General features: G+C 47.5%; 1 protein-coding gene across 15 annotated transcripts in view; it reads right to left on the bottom strand.

Moving 5' to 3' along the window:
- Positions 1 to 8293, bottom strand: part of RALY (RALY heterogeneous nuclear ribonucleoprotein) — a 79049-nt gene extending 70756 nt beyond the window's left edge. For 4 of the 15 annotated variants that reach the window (XM_070485786.1, XM_044748669.2, XM_044748672.2 and 1 more), the window contains exon 1: positions 7967 to 8241. The gene's annotated coding sequence lies outside the window, so the exon portion shown is untranslated. Of the gene's footprint in view, positions 1 to 7212; positions 7595 to 7966 lie in introns of those variants that run through there. The other 11 variants (XM_070485776.1, XM_070485783.1, XM_070485777.1 and 8 more) reach the window with 10 other exon arrangements.
- Positions 8294 to 14403: the final 6110 nt, after the last annotated feature.

The raw sequence follows: 14403 nt of genomic DNA, 5'->3' as shown, positions 1-14403 counted from the left end.
ATCACATTAAAGCCCCTAGGTACCCTACTTAGCATGGTATCTCCACCTAAGGCCCTAATTCTAGCAAGAGTTGATTGTAATTGGTGTGAAAATAAATTTAGGGTGAGTCTTCAAGGTCTAAAGAAAAGCTATTCTTGTCTTCAACTGATTCAGGAATAACTATCATTATTACACTAACAACATCGTTTCTCAGTGCCAGCTTACAGTATCTGCAAGAACAAAGTCCCAAAGCCTTAAAATGGTCTGTGTAAGCAGGGAACAACATTTGACTTCTCAGTGTAGCGTGATCATAACTTTCAGAAAGGAAATACAGACCTACAGAAATAATGAGTGATGGAAATGATTCTTTTAAATCTACTGCTGAGCTTGCCTTCACTAGCACAAAGAATTACAAAGGAAACTAGACAAATAGATCAACAGACACCATGCAAACAGTCCCTTTAACTAGGCTTAGTGAAATCCTTACTAAAACAAATAAACAAGAGACACCTAAATATCAGATAAATGCCTCTGAAATGAAGAAAATCTGGCCAATAACATTAAGCTTCTAAACCTGGCTTTCTAAAAGAGACTACTTACTTGGAATAAAGCAATGACTCTTACCTTGATAAATAAACAGAACTATTCAGTCTCTACAGATGGCAAGTCAAGGGCCAGGTAGCCTCAGTAGAGGTGTCTACCTCATAAAGCTAAAGCTCTAAGGAAATGCAAATTTCTGGTCTAGTGTTTTTCCAAACCTAGTACTGTTTGGGAATCTCAGAGTGTTTTTTATCTTCCCTTTATTATATGATTTTAAACAGTTTGCTACATATTTAAATACAAATTTTTACAGTCTCAGACTCCAAGTCTGTCCCATGGGACAACAGCTCCAAGTTTATAATGGAACCCAGCAGACAATTTGATAAATTCATCTCACAAGCAATTTTTCAGCAACCTGTCCACTCTAAAAAGCAATATCCATCTGTTTATATACTGAAAGGTATCTGTGAACCCAGAATTTAACCCTCCGAGATACTCTCAATGCTCTAGCAAACCCTTTTCTCCTTCCACAGATGAATTCTTAAGCCACTTCCATAAAACCGGAAATTCAGACTGTTAAGAGGTAAAAATATCATTCAAGATTATCTAGTCCAGGGGCCAGGCCCGTGGCTGAGTGGTTAAGTTCTCACGCTCCGCTGCAGCAGCCCAGGGTTTCGCCGGTTCGGACCCTGGGCGCTGACATGGCAGCGCTCATCAGGCCATGCTGAGGCAGCATCCCATATGCCACAACTAGAAGGACCCACAACCAAAAATAGACAACTATGTACTGGGGAGCTGTGGGGAGAAAAAGGAAAAATAAAATCTTTAAAAAAAAAAAAAAGATTATCTAGTCCAATCCCCTTGTTTTACAGACAGCAAGACTGAGAGAGTATTAGGTAATTACAATTTGAGTTTGGCAAGCTTCAAAAGCCCACCAAATTCTACTTCCCCGGTGCAACTGCCCTGGGCATGTTGGGAGGATAGCCAGGTTTGCACTTTTGTCAGTGGAGCACTCCAAATACATGTGTCTGAATCTCAGAACACCTGAGTATTCAACCACAAACTCCCCATACCTACCTCAGCATAGAGAGCAGGGGGCAATGAACAGCCTGAATGGCTCTTTGGGGAGGTAGACTAGAACCCAGGGATAATATCCCATCTTTCCTTCCCTCCTCCCAGGAGGTACAACGTATTTATTCACATGAAGGCCATTATGAAGGAACAGACACTAACACTGAGAAAAAAGGAAGGGCTGTAGAAACAGTCAGAAAAGATAACAATGATACTTGGGCAAATGCCTGTCTCTAGTTATTCACTTAAGCAGGGAGGGGAAGGTGACTAGAGAGGGACCTCCAATCCTTCTTCAGTCCCCAACTCCTACCCTTTGGGTCTTTACAAAATTACAAGAACCTCTCAGATTACTCTATGAGGAAATAGGGCCAGAGAAGGAAAGGGGCTTGGCCAAGCCCACACACTGAGTTAGCAGCACAGACCAGACCAAATGACCCTCCAGCTCGTGACTAGGCTCCCAATTTATCTCACTGTCCCTCTCTCTCTAGTCCTGAAAGTCTGTGAGCTGCACCCCATCATGGGTCTGAAACTTTCCTTACAGCCCCTAGGGGCAGTTGTAGGACAGCCAGCTAACATTAATGCTGCCATCTTCTCCCCTTCAGTACCACATTTTATACATGAAACTAAAATGGAATAAAATTAGGTTTTTATAGACACTCATATGAAAACTCTTCTATCTCCACTCTTACCCCCCTACCCACTGCCTAATGAAGAAAGAAGGGGGAGATGGAGGGAGGGATGGAGATAGAAAGGAAGAAAGAAAGTACCTCTCCAAGAGGTATATTATCTAAATCATCATCTAGAATCATAAAATATTATTGCTAGAAGAGATCCTTGGGGTCATCCAGTCATTATTTTCCATCATTACTCAGATGAATAAACCTAAACCTTTGAATAAGCCTGGATGGACCTTTACCACCTGATGAAAAGACTGGAGCAGAGAGCAGTATCTCCTGACTCCTGTCCCTAATAAAAATCTCTCCTGGACCCTCCCCAGCCTGTCCCACCTTGACCTGCTCACCCTCTCCCTCCAGCACCATATCTAAGCTACTGAGATCTGCTGCCCTTCTGGATGCAAGCTCCTCAAGCTATGTTTCACTCATCTTTGTTTCCCCAGTGGAGTAGAGAGTAAGCAGAAGTGACTTAGAGAGAGACACACTAGCATACAGAGCAGTGTCAAAGGACGTTATCTGGAGAATAAGTAAGTGGCTTAACATAAGCAGTCTTCACAGTTGTGCAGGGCCTGGATGTCTAAGATCTAATATCTCCTCCTTTCCAAAACTAGTATTTACATCATCTGTTTTAACCAGGGATAGTTACTAGATCTGTTGTGCCATGCTTTCCCTCATCCCAGTTCCTCTGGCCCTCCCGACAGAGGACTAGGATCAATAATTACAAGAAGGAAAATGAAAGCAGACGTAAGAAGACCCTGCATGAGAAATCCTCCCCCCTCTCTTATGTGCTCCGTCTCCTGTGTCCTCACCTCAATAAAAGGCACCCCCAGGGCCAGCCCTGTGGCCAAGTGGTTAAGTTCAGGCACTCCGCTGCGGCGGCCCAGTGTTTCACCAGTTTGAATCCTGGGCGCGGACATGGCACCACTCATCAAGCCATGCTGAGGCGGCATCCCACGTGCCACAACTAGAAGGACCCACAACTAAGAATATACAACTATGTACCAGGGGGCTTTGGGGAGAAAAAGGAAAAAATAAAATTATAAAAAAAAAAAGGCATCCCCATCCATACAACTGCACCAGGTAGAAATCATCCTTGATTTCTTCCTTACCCTCCATACTAGATGAGACTGTGTCTCATCGCTCAATTCCATCTCCTTTCTACACACACACACACACACACGCCCACTATCTTCATTTGAAACACCATTACCTCTTGCCTGCATTACTGCAACAGCCTCCCAACTGGTCTCTGCCTACGATGCTCTAGCCCACCAATCCACTCCCCAAACAGGTAGCCAGACATACCTTCTAAAATACACACAGGATCATGGCCCCCTCACCTCGAAATGAAGTCCAAACTCCTCAAGCTGGACAAGGACATTTCATGACTCGGCCTTTACTCTGTCTACCTTGCCACATCCACCCATTCATGTCTTATGCTCCATCCACAAATCTTTTATTTAACCCCCTGGGTCTGTTTCCTCACCTGCAGAACAGGAATAATAGTACATACCTCTCAGGGTAGTTATGGGAAGAAACGAGTTAGCACACACTAAATGCTTAGAATAGTACCTGATAGATATAATATATGGCTAAGAGTCTCACTGATTACGACCACCATATCGAGACTTGCTATTCCTTCTGCCTAGAACAGTGTTATCTCTGTCTCCGCTTTGACAGCCCAAATCTCTTCTTTTGCTGGCTTCTGTCAATTTTTTTCTTGATGTCTAGGAATAGGCAACTTCTCCAAGAAAGGCTTCCCTGACCCTCCAAGGCTGGGTTAGTTATGATTCCTCTGTGCTCTCACGGTGCTTGTCCCTGTCACAACACTTCTCACACTGCCTGTTTCCTTGCCTGTCTTCCCAACTAGGCTGTATACACCCAAATTCCCAAGCTTAGTACTGTGTGTGGCAGATGCTTAATAATTGTTCAGTGAATGGAAAACTTTCCAATAATGAGATGCCCAGTGAAACAGTATCTCAACAGGTAGCCAATTCAAACGGTGGTCAGGTGGCTGGCTGGTTGATCTAAACGACTTTAAAGCCCCTCAACTACAAGTTTCTATCCAATAAACAACTCAACACACTCTGACCTCATTATCACACTTAGCAGTCTGGACTTTAACATGCAGGCAATGTTGGGCCATCAGATTTTCAAAGAAAGTGCAACATGCTCACATCTGTGCTTGTTGCTCTATTAGCCATATCTGGAACACCTCCCACCCCAACCCCTTATTGGTATCAGGACAAAATTCCAATTACCATTCACAAACATAAACACCACATCCCACCCAGGCCCCCAAAATATACATAGATAAGGAAACAGTCAAACCAAAGGGAATTTTCAAAAGCTAACTGCAGCATTTAACTCCATCTTAACCACCTGCAAGCAATGAGGATCTGTAAACACCCTCTAGGAACCCAAAAGCTAATCCCTCTTGTGTGCCTTTATGGAAAGAGGGCACAGAGAGGGAGCATTTCATAAAGGTAATCCATTTAATCGTCCTGAGTAGTTCTGATCCAAGCTGCTGTCATAGCACTGCTATTCTTGATCACTGCAACCCTATAGGCCCAAACCGCAGATAGTAAGAAAGGCAGGTGCAAATAAGGCAAGGGTGGAAAGTCCCCTGGGGTCCACTTCAAGGGTAGGAGGTCTCTTTGGAAGCTACAGAAGGAGTGAACAGAGATCTCCAAAAAAGGCTTCAGTGATAAGGAACTTCAATCCACAGAGTGGGGGGAAAGGAAGAGAAAGCTTAATCAGAAGTACAACCAGGCCTGAGTTCCTGCTCTGGGCTGCATGCCACACCCTACTGCAGATGAGGACTAATAGTCATTTTGCATTTACAGAGCACCCAGAGGTTAAGGGAAGCCCTAATAGTGCCAGCTTTGACAGTCAAAAGAGGACAAATACTATATGATTCCACTTAAAGGAAGTACCTAGAATGGTCAAATTCAGCGACAGAAATAGAATGGTGGTTGCCAGGGTCTGGGAGGAGAGGGGAATAGGGAATTAGTGTTTAATGGGTATAGAGCTTCAGCTGGATAAGATGAAAATTTCTAGACACGGATAGTGGTGACACCTGCAGAACAATGTAAATGTACTTAATGCTACAGAACTGTACATCTAAAAATGGTTAAAAAGGTAAATTTTATCTTATGTATATTTTTACTAAAAAAGCACACCAGCTTTAAAGTTATATTGTCTCCAGTTATCAATTACTTGACCCTGAGCAAGTCATGTAACCTCTCTAAGCCTGTTTCTTCTTCTGAACAACAGGGATAATAATAGTACCTAATTCATACAGTTGCTGAGGATTAAATGAGATACTCCACAGAAATTCCTTAGTCCAGTGACTGGTACATGGTAAGTACTTAATAAATGTTAGCTATTATTCCTACTGCTACAATCTCTACAATGCACTTTCAGACATTTCTCATAGTCCCCACACAACCCTGTGGGAGTTTACAGATAAGGAAACAGACTGAGAGCCGCAATGAGTGGCTCAGTTCATGCCACACCAAATCCTCTGCCCATGAGGTGTCCAGTCCTCCCCACTTGTTAATTCAGTGATCTATGTAATGCAAGTGCCCTAACCTTGCTGTGTCTCAATTCTCAATTAGAGTTGTAAAAAGGAAATATAAACAAAACTCTGTGAACTCCCTCATGGAAGTGTTAGAAATGAAATCAGATAATGGTTACAGAAGAGTACTATAAACCATAAAGTACTATATAGTAAAAGTGATGACTTATGAGAACTGGTACACCTGTGCACAAAACTTGGCCTCCTTTTAATGATAAACCTGAGGCGTGGAGAGTGGCTGGAACTAAACAACTTCCTTGAGATTTCAATTTACCCAGGATTCCTGGTCTTAAGGCATGAATAAGTTAATATAGTACCCATTCAAAAGGTGGCAAGGTATGGTAGAAATAAAAATATGACTGCACTGGGAGGCAGAAGACTGGGAATTCTAGTTCTGATTCTGACACTAAGGCAGTCTGTGAATTTAGACAACTCCCCCTTTCCAAGGTTCAGTTAACAGGGAAAGGGAAAAAAGAGATTAAAAAAAGTTGGACCGCACGGTCTGTAAGACCCCTTCCAGCTCCTACATACCACAACTCCTGAATCCAGAATCTTGAAAAGGGGAAAGCACAGCAGATCTCCAGACTCCAAAAAACCAATGCAAACTTCAGGAGATTCCTCAAGACCTGGCTTAGGAACTCCCCTGTCTGATTTTCAGACACTCCTCACACCGGGGATCAAACATACTGGAAAACTAGAACTCTTGCCAAAGTTAATTTTAGTTCACTTTCAGCCCTCTGGGCCTTATTTGAAAATAGAAGAAATAAAACCCTATTTGAAGGCAGGGAGTTGGAGCAGTTGACTTGAGCCACTTCCTGCTCCCCCTCCCCCAACAAGGAACTATAAATCTAAATACTATAGAGAATATGCAAGATTTGGAGGGAGGAACTTCCCATAAACAAAATAAAGGACGGGACCTCACTGTTGATACTGACTTAAGCCTTCGTTAGCCAAAACCCCAGGGAACTTAGTTGGGCTTGAGATCTAGCTGGAGTCCCCTGCATCCATCAACTTACAACGGGCAATACTAGCAAGAAATTCATAGTAACTTCCTTTCCCTCGGACCTCCCGTAGCCTTCATCCATAGTACAGTGGACACTGATCCAGCAGTCAGGCAGAACGGAGTTATGTCTCTAACGGTGTCACCCAAGGGCAAGTGAAAACCTCCTCTGCACTAAGAGATCACACAAGCTCATACTAAGAAAGAAATAACAGGGACTAGCACCACAGCTTTACACTTCTGTGCAAATTATTTAACCTCTCTGCGCCTAGACTTCTGCTTTTGTAAGTGGGATAACCCCAGAAGGCCGTGGTGAGCATTAAACGAAAAACAAGGCTTACAAAGTTCCTAAGTCCATTCAACGTTACCTGTTGGTATTAAACGCTTCTCTCTCATTATTTGTTACCCCTATGAATCCACAAACACCCTGCGAGGCGACTTTTCCTCCCCTTTCACAGAGGAGCAAATTGAGGCTCGGCGCGAAGGGGGCTGCGTGAAGCGCGGCACCCACCCCGGCTCGAGGGCCTGTTGTTGTTCCTCTCCGAGCCCAAGGTGTGCAAGGAGCCCAGGACCGGCAAAGGCGGGGGCCGAGGAGGCGCTCAGGCCCCTAGAGAGAGAGGCAGGACCAGTTTTGCGCGCCCCCGGGAGCCTGCAGACCCAGCCCGCCAGGCAGAGCCGGAAGAAGCCCGGGGCCCGGGCCAGAGCCAGAGTCGGGGCCGCCCGAGGCCTCCCTGGCGCGGCCTCCGCTCCCCTCCCTCCTCCCTCCGCCGGGCGGGGCGGGGCGCGAGCACAAAAGACTCCAACTTCCGAGCGGGCGCCGGCCCACCCCGCCAACTCCTGGCCCAGGCCGGGCCCGCGGGGAGGAGGCGGGCAGGGAAGGCCAGGGCGGCCGGGAGCGGGCGCGGATGGGCCGGGTCGGCGCCCCAGGGCGGCGGGCTCGGGTGGGGGGCAGGTGCTGAGGAAGGGGGCTGGGAGTTACTCGGGCTCCTGGGACTTCCAGAATGGCCAAGAAAAGAGTTTCTAAAAATAGGCAGCGGCCCGCGCGAAAAGGTGGGCGACCGGAAAGAACAAGGAACACCCCCACCCCGCACCCCTAGGGAGACGCCCGCGGCCCCCACTCACCGCGCCGAGAGGTGTGGAGGAAGCCGCGCGCCGCGAAAGGAGGCGGTGCCGCCGCACTCGGGGGCGGAAGGGAGGGAGGAAGAAGGCGGCCCCGGCCGCGGCGTGAGGAGCTGAGCACACGCACGGGAGTCGCCGCCGCAGCCGCTACCGCCCCGTCAGCTTCTCTCAGGTCCACCCGCCCTGGGCTCGCGCCGCTCGCGCGCCCCACCGCACTGACAGCCGCGCGCGCCCCGCAGCCGCGAGTCCTTCCCTCGGCCGGCACCACCGAGGCGCGCGGGGGTGGGGGCCCCGGAGCGGCTTCCCTCAGCTCGGCTCCGCCCACCTCCCCAGCCCTGGCCCCGGGCCCTCCCTGCCCCGCTCTGTCTCCGGGGAAGGACACGGGGACACACAAGCGCGAGCAGTCCACAGCCCCGCCCTGACACAGCCCGCTCTCCAGGTGCAAGGGCTCTCCCCACCCCTCAACCTGGCTTTGGAAAAGTCCAGAGCTTCGGCTGGGGCGGGGCCTGACGGGGAGGAGGGACTGAGGGGAGCCTGGGGAGGCGGGGCTGAGGGCGAGAAGAGAGACCCGCTGACACCAGTATGGAGCGGGAGGCGGGGCGGGGCTGAGAGGGTGAGGAGACCGGAGAAGAGAGGAGCGTGAGACAGGTATGGACGACCGTGGAAGCCTCCCGGAGCCAAGAGCCCGGGCAGGCCTTCAAAGGAGTGGCTGTGGGCGGGGCCGGAGGGAGGCCGTCCCCGGAGGAGGAGTCAAGGGTGGAGGGAGGCCTGGGCGAGGCTGGAGAAGGCGGGACCCTTAGTGGAGGGGGCTGGAGGCCAGGCTGAAGAGAAGCCCCGGAGGGAGGAAAGATTGCGGCGGGACCGAGTGAGGCGGGCCCGGAAGCCGAGCAGGGAGGAGGGGGGCCCAAAGGTGGCCATTCTGGGGAGGAGCCGGAAGGAGGCGTGACCCCAAAGAGGATCGCGGCGTGGTGCTGGAGGTGGGCGGGGCCTGGAGATGGGGCCCAAACAGGTCGCCGGGGGGCGGTGCCAGAGAGACGTGGAAGAGACGAAGTAGGAAGGAGCGTCGGGTCCTTTCGCTTTCAAGGAACCAGGCGCGTGGCCTGGACGAGGATCGCTCTTCGCTGCCTAGGCTGGGACTGGGCGGAGGGACTGCCGTTAGGGTGGGTCTGGCGAGGAGGTGCCACTCCCACTTAAAAAAAAAGGAAAATTAAAATCAAGTACCGTTACCGTTCTCGGGTGCAGGAAATGTTTTATAACTTGATGGGGGTGGCGGTCCTCCCTCCTGAATATTTCTCCTGTCGGAAAATATAACCTAAATCAGTGTTCCAGCCTCCACGGAACAGCCCGAGGGGTCTTCTGAGAGCCCTTCAGTCTTCCGCGATAGACTTCCATGAAGGCTGGGAACTGTCCAGGCAAATTCTCCATGCGTCGTCCGACCGGTGATTTCGTGACTGTATTTTTCACATCGCTTCCCCCAGAACCTGCCTAAGAGACAGGATTGCCGAGAACGGAGCAGAGTTTGAATTGAATCCTGACTCCGCCAGACCGGCAGTTACAGCTCCGTTCGTGTTGTTTGGTGACCTCGTGTTGTTGGATGACCTCCGTGTCTCTCTTCAAAAGGAAGAGAAATCAAATTAGAGAGAGGGTGACACTGAGACGAAGGCCGGGAATGTTGTTTCTCCACCTCTTCTAACTTCTGGTTCCTTCTTAGACCTCAGATCTCTGCTTAAATATCACTTTCTCAGAGAGGCCTTCCCTGAACACTCCACCTAAAGATGTCCTCTAGTTTGGCCTCTTGTTCATTTCCTTCATGGCATTTATAGTCTTGTCATTTATTTGCCCGTTTGTGTGTGTTGGTCTGTCTCCTCCAGTAGAAGGGAAGTTCTGTGAGACCAGGAATCTTTGGCTGTTGTGTCCATCACTATGTTACCAGACCTAGTGCAATGTCTGGCATAGAACTGGTGTTCAATAAACACTTGAGTGAATGAATCAATCAATCAACCAGTTAATGAATCTGGTCTCCACCAACCTCTGCTGTGTTTTTGGCCACTCCCTGGCTCCTGACGTCCCTCTCTGAGTACCAGTCTTACCATGTTTGCTGGAATACAGCACACTTTCTCAGCACCCTCTGCTATAGCACTTTCCCTACTTGGATTGCTCCTCTCCTTCTGCCTAGATGCCTCTTGTTCATCCTTCAGCTCAGGAGCTACCTTCTCTGAGAGGCCTTCTCTGACCTCTCATCAGCCCCACCACCATGCAAGTTGAGGCACTCACCCCTCCCTGCTCATGGCCTTGGTTATAAAACTTGCCTGTACAGATATCTTCCCTGCTGGTGCTGAGGATTATGTTATGGCCTATAAGATCCTTTGTTACCTGCCCCCTGCTACCCTTCTGACCTTATCCCCTATATTGCACTCACCTCCTCTCACTCTGCTTCAGCCGCATTGGTCTCCTTCCTCTTCTGATATGCCAAGCACACTGCCAGCCTCAGGGCCTTTGCACTTGCTGTTGTGTCTGCCCCAAATGTTCTCCTCCCAAATATTGGCATGGCTCACTCTTTCAGGTCTCTGCTCAAATGTTACTTCCTCAGAGAGGCCTTCCTTGGCCCACATTTCACATTGCAACACCCTACTCCTCTGCACCTCCTCACACCCTTTCCTGCTGGATTTTTCTCCATAGCACCTATCATCACCAGAAATATTATGTTTGTTTGTTTATTGTCTCTCATATCCTCACCTTCCACTACAGTGTCATCTCCACAAAGACAGGATTTTGTCTGTTTTGCTCATTCCTCAGTACCTAGAACAGTAAGTTCTCATTTAATATTTGTTGAATGAATGACTATGAATTCAATAGAGAAATGTTAGGAATACTGTGTTGTCCAGAAGAATCTCTGGAGATTACAGCATGATGGGAGATGTTTCTGAAGAAATACATTGGCAACACTAGCTAACGTGGAGCGTTTACTAGTTGCCAGGCAATCTGCTAAGCACTTTTCAAGCTTGTTTAATTCCCACAACAGCCCTATGAGGTAGGTAGTATTATAATCCCTATTATACAGATGAGGAAACTGTGGCACAGAGGTTAACTTTCCCAAGGTCACACAGCTAGTAAGTGGTGGAGTCCAACTTTAGAGCCTGTATGCTGAATCACTATAGCATCCTACCTCCTAATTATTAAGGACCTACCGTTATTGGTCCAATAAAGGTGAAGAATAAGGAAGAGACAGATGTTCTTTTGCCTTCTGGACAGTGTGATATGGGGTATGGTGCCTAGAGTTTCAGTAGAATTTTTTCTTAGCCACTGTATTAGTCACAGTTCTCCAGAGAAGGAGAATCAATAGGATATATATATAGAAATATGTAAGAAGAGATTTATTATAGGAATTGGCTCACACGGTTATGGAAGCCTACAAGTCTCAACTGCCGTCTGCAAGCTAGAGAACCAGGAAAGCCAGTGGTATAATTCAGTCCAAGTCCAAAACCCCAAGAACCAGGAGCACCAACATCCAACATCCTGGGCAAGAGAAGATGGATGTCTCGGCTCAAGCAAAGAGAGCAAATTTGCCCTCCCCCCCTCCTTTTGTTCTATTTAGGCTTCAACAGATTGGATGATACCCACCCACATTAGTGAGGGTGATCTTCTTTACTTAGTCTACCAATTCAGATGCTAATCTCTTCCAGGAACACCCTCACAGACACACCCAGGAATGTTATACCAGCTATCTGGGCATATGTTAGCTTAGTCAAGTTGACACGTAAAGTTAACCATCACAGCCACCATGACAGAAGCTAGCTAGTGAACAAAACCATCACGTGGAGGAGGGTAAGACTGAGAAAATATCACAGAAAAAATGAGCCAGAGGGGGCCAGCCCCAAGGTGTAGTGGTTAAGTTCTTGTGCTCTGCTTCAGTGGCCTGGGGTTTGTGGGTTCAGGTCCTGGGCACAGACCTATGCACTGCTCTTCAAGCCATGCTGTGGCAGCATCCCACATGCAAAATAGAGGAAGACGGGCACAGGTGTTAGCTCAGGGACAATCTTCCTCAAGCAAAAAGAGGAAGATTGGCAACAGATGTTCACTCAGGGCCAGTCTTCCTCACCGAAAAACAAAAAACAAACCAAAAAAAGAGTCAGGGACCTGATAAAGCCATACCTGAAGCTTGACCCACCTCTGGACTTTTCCATGAACCAATACATCTTTATAGTTTGAGTAGTTTGAGTTCGGGTTTTTGTAACTTGAAAATAGATTTCCTAATGAAAACAGATAAGTAGGGTTCAACAGGTGGAGATATTAATGCCTCACATTTTTATGGAATGTTTGTTTATAGAATGCTGAAGGGTATTCCAGAAAGAGGGAATAGCAGATATGAAGGCAGGAATGTGAGAGCTAGGGGTTTCTGCAGGGCAAGGTATGAGTTGAGTTGAGAAAGATGAGATATAGAAGGTAGGCTAGAGCTAGCATCTGGAGAAACTGGTTTCTACACTCAACTTGGTAGGTGGTGGGAATCATTGAAAGGATTTGAGCAGAGATTGCTTTAAAATGATAAAATGTCAAGTTTGGAAGAAGCTTTAAAAGTAATCTGGCTCAACTTTGGGTTCTGCTTTTGTCTCCATTTTATGGATGAGGAAATGTGACATGGCCATTGTCTCACAGATGGTAGGTCTAGGAATCAGGATTCTTCGAACCCAGGGCCGTCTGAGCCCCAGGGCATGCATTCAGCCACTTCCTCTTCCCACCACTGGAATTAATCCTTCCCTCTGAGTTCACCCTGAATGGGCGAATCCTTCTTCAGAGATTTGACAATCATGTTTGTAGAGCTACCGGAGCTAGGATTAGGAAGATGGACTCGAGGAAGGGGAGAGTAGAGGGACCCAACAGCTATCTTCAACAGAGGCAAAGAATGAAGGCGGATAAGGAAGGCAGGTGAATGAAAGAAGAGAAGTAGCAGATGAGGGAGAGGTGGTGGGGCAGAATCAGCAGGACCTGGAGAAGGAGCAGATGGAGATAGAGGAATATAAGTAGGAAGAAGTCATTGAGGAAGACACTGGCTTGTCATTAGAACAGGTGTTGCAAAATCAGGGCCAGGCAGATACCATAAATGAGCAAAGTGGGTCAGGTATAAGAAAATAGGCAGTAATGGGGTCTGTGGCAAGCTGGGAGTTCATGCCCCTTCTAAACTAGGCAGCTACTACTCGTGGGAATACACACGCCCAGTGTTGCAAGTTGCCGGGTCTAAAAAGAAAAAAAGCTCTAAGTCCAAATTTTGTATGAAATCATCTTGTTTTTAAGTGCTGGCAACTAATTCAAAATTAAAAAGAAAAAAAACCACTGTGCTGGCCTGAAACACATACACCTTAAGTCTGGGTTTGGCCTGTGGGCTGCCAGTTCATCCCTTCTAATTAATTTGGGTCCACACCCCTCTTCACTACTTACAGCTGTCTGCTCTTGAGCAAATTACTTCACCCCTCAAGTCCCAGGTTGTTACCTGCAACATGAGGATAATTAATTCCCCACATTATAGGCTTGCTGTAAGGATTTTTTTTTTTTTTTTGAAGAAAATTAGCCCTGAGCAAACATCTGCTGCCAATCCTCCTCTTTTTGCTAATGAAGACTGGCCCTGAGCGAACATTCGTGCCCATTTTCCTCTATTTTATGTGGGACACCTACCACAACATGGCTTAACAAGCAGTGCATAGGTCTGCACCCGGAATCCAAACCAGCGAACCCCGGGCCACCGAAGTGGAATGTGCACACTTAACTGCTGCGCCACCAGGCTGGCCCCTGGGATTTTTAAAAATAAGATAATTATATGTAAAGTACTCAGAACAGTGCCTGACATAGAGCAAACACAAAATAGTTTTATCATTGTGAAAGTTATTCTTTCTCCTGTAACCCATAAAATCATGAACTAGAAGTGATGAGGATTTTAGGCTGGTTACTTTTAAAACTGCAGATGAGAAGCAGGCTCCGAGGACTGGAATTTGCTTGCTCTTTGAGAGATATTTGCATTTGTGAAGGAAGGGGGGATGACCTTGTAGGGACCTGAAATTGGCCACCCCAGGATATATCTCTTTGGCATCGGGATTGTTTGGGGCTGATTGCTTTTGATAACAGGGACAGGGAGGGAGGCTCTGGGGAATGGAACTTGCCCTTGTTGGGACATATTTACATTTGTAAGGTAAATCTCTATCTGTAAAAGATGCCTCCCTCTCTGTACCAGGACGAAGAAGAGAGATGACCTTGTCCCTAGAAACTCTTAATGGAGAAGGCAAGAACTTAAGTTGGTTGCTGTCTGGCAATCTCATGTAACTGATTTAGGGTGGTAGCTTCTGACCTTTACTTAATTCGATTTGATTCTTGTCTAAAAGTCATGGGATCACCCAATGACCAGACCCCACCTGCACTGATACCATTTTAACTTTTTTTCATGTTCTTTCCTT

This window comes from Equus asinus, chromosome 15 (genome assembly GCF_041296235.1).
Source record: "Equus asinus isolate D_3611 breed Donkey chromosome 15, EquAss-T2T_v2, whole genome shotgun sequence".
NCBI classification, from domain to species: domain Eukaryota; kingdom Metazoa; phylum Chordata; class Mammalia; order Perissodactyla; family Equidae; genus Equus; species Equus asinus.
This window is presented reverse-complemented; position numbering and strand designations above follow the sequence as displayed.